This window comes from Neovison vison, chromosome 6 (genome assembly GCF_020171115.1).
Source record: "Neovison vison isolate M4711 chromosome 6, ASM_NN_V1, whole genome shotgun sequence".
Lineage (NCBI taxonomy): Eukaryota > Metazoa > Chordata > Mammalia > Carnivora > Mustelidae > Neogale > Neogale vison.
The window spans coordinates 15,066,663-15,069,409 of record NC_058096.1 but is presented as its reverse complement, the minus strand read 5'-3'; the positions used below and the strand labels follow the sequence as shown (position 1 = coordinate 15,069,409).

Sequence of the window (2,747 nt, the reverse complement as noted above, 5' to 3'; positions counted from 1 at the left end):
ATTAGAGAATAAAGACTCATGAACATGAAAATTACCTGTATTCTCCCTACTTAGAAATATCCCTTTTAAACGCTTTGTTGAATTTCTTCCTATTCTGCATTTATGCACATCATTCAATATCCATAGTCCATCATTATAATCGCTCCCTCAGGGCCTCTCTGCATTTCTACCCCTTGCCTTCCTCACATGGGTGTAGCAAAACCTCAGCTCTCTATCTTCTCTGCACCTGTGTCTGAGCAGCTGACCAGAGAATATCTAACTGAAATGAAAACTCCTTAATTTGATGACCTAAAGCGTCAACTTGCACCTACTATGACTCAGAAATCCCCTTGTTTCCAAGAATAATTTCATATGTTCTCCTCAAACCTTCCACAACTCCTCACTCTTTTATCCTCCCTAAGTCATAGACCTTGCCTTCTATTTAAGTGAAATAAAGCCTTCAGATGATAACTCTAAAATTCTGCCTGTCATCTTTGTGCAGGGGCCATGCTAATCTTCTCTGTATCGTTCTGATTTTAGTATATGTGCTGCAGAAGCGAGCACGATAACTCTAAAATTCTGAATGCAAACTTAACAAAGACCATCCTCATCTGTAGCTCTCTTCACTTTCCCCTCTGTCATGATGTATGGAGGGCACCGTGGGACAATCAATTGGTTATTCACCGTAGCCAAATATGGGACAATCAATTGGTTATTCACCGTAGCCAAATATGGGACAATCAATTGGTTATTCACCGTAGCCAATTCTAGCTTCTCCTCTTGTTCTCCGGACTCCTGCTCTTTGACCTTTTAAAGCATGTCACTTTGATTTTCCTCTCTCCTTGTATCAACTTTTTCTGTTTTTTAATTGGATCATTTCTCTAACCATATTCCAATTTTCCAACTCTAGCTTTTTATTTTAAGATTTATTTATTTATTTATTTGAGAGGAAGAGAGTTGAGGGAAAGGGCAGAGGGAGAGAATCCTCAAGCAGACTCCCCATTGAGTGTGGAGCCTGATGCAAGTCTCCATTTCACAACCCATGAGATCATGACCTGAACCAAAACCAAGAGTGGGACCCTTAACTGAATAAGCCACCCAGGCTCTCCTCCAACTATCATAAAACAACATCAACAACAAACAATCACTTCCTTGGTTCCATACCTGCCCAAATGTTTCACCATTCCTCCATTACCCTGAATAATCAAACTTCCCAAGAGTTTGCCAACTATCTTGTTTTCATGTCTTTCACTCTTCCTTCATCCATTTAAGCCCCACCCCTCTCCTGAAATTTCTTGTCTTAAGATAACTGGTAATCTCCAGGCAACCATATGTAATGTACACTCTTCTGTCCTCTTTGCATCCTCCTTTCAACATTTGGGAGAGTTGGCCATTCACTTCTTGAAACACTCTCTTCTCTTTACTATCATTGCACTATTATTTCATAGTTTTCCGAACTCATTGGCTTCTCCATTCAATTTCCTTTCCTATCTGGCTCCTATCATTCCCTAGGTGTTGGCATTCCTCCGGTTTAAGTTCTTGATCCCCTTCTCTTCTCCTTTTACTCTTTCTCCCTGGGTGATTTCATTCTTTCCAGGCTTTTAGGGAATCATTAGGACTTAAGACTCCAAAGTTTATACCTCCAACCCAGAAAATTTTTCTGAACACCATATCAAACTCTTCTTACCTGATAGCTCAACCTGGATGTTTTGCAGACATTTTTAAGTATACATTTTGAAGTATCCTAGACAAAACTTCTCATTTCCTCTCTACAAATGAATCCTTCCTCCATCTGTCTTATCCCAGCAAATGGCTTCATTCTTCTCCATTTGCTCAGTCCAGAAACTAACAGTCAGTCCTGATTTTCCCTTTCCATAAACCCTATATCCAAAGTATCAATAGCTCTGTGTGATTCTATCCCCCAAAATATCTGGACTCTGTTCATTTCTTTTTCCCATCTTCACAGTTAACTCTGGATGTACCCCATCCTTCACTACAGGATGTACCCCATTCTGGACTACATTAACATCTCTTTAATGGTCTCTCTGATTCCACATTTAGTCCCCTATAATTTATTTTCCACATTATAAATAAGAGCAGTCGTCTTCTAGAACTCACAAATAAAACCTTCCTTAAGAACCTTCAGTGGCTTTTCATTATCCTTGTAATAAATCCAAACTCCTTACAAGGGCTGGATGGTTCTATGGATCTAGGTGATCAGTCTCTGCTGAATTCTCCAACATCAGGTGTGCTGTTTTCACACTGTACCAAAGTCACTCTTTTTCAGACAGACCCAAGTCGCTCCACTCTCAAGATTCTCATAAATGCTACTACCTCTGCTTTTTTCTCTCCACTGTTGTCATATGTGACTCCTTTGTTGGAAATCAGCTTAAATACTATCTGTCAAGTTGATGTCTTTTCTGGCCACTCTAACTAAAACAGGTAGCATTTCTACTTCATTTACCTGTGAGGGAAGGGATCTGAATCTCTCTCAAATGCCAACTGCTTATTTTTAATATTTTCTTCTCTGAAAACAATTTCTTCCCTTATTAGCCATATAAATCTCAGTGATCTATTCTTGGAAAAACCAATTTAAACATAAAAATGCTGACTTTGATCTGATAATAGTTTCATAAGAATACACTTGGGTTAAAATTTGAAATTCTACTTGTTACTTTTAAAAGCATCTCTTTCCTCCTCTATTTCTTACTTAGTAGACAGATGACAAATCAGAATGGATGAAATAAAGGGGAGGTATGGCACAACTG

At 38.8% G+C, this 2,747-nt stretch overlaps 1 pseudogene; it reads right to left on the bottom strand.

Moving 5' to 3' along the window:
* Positions 1 to 428: 428 nt before the first annotated feature.
* Positions 429 to 543, bottom strand: LOC122910984 (annotated as a pseudogene).
* Positions 544 to 2,747: the final 2,204 nt, after the last annotated feature.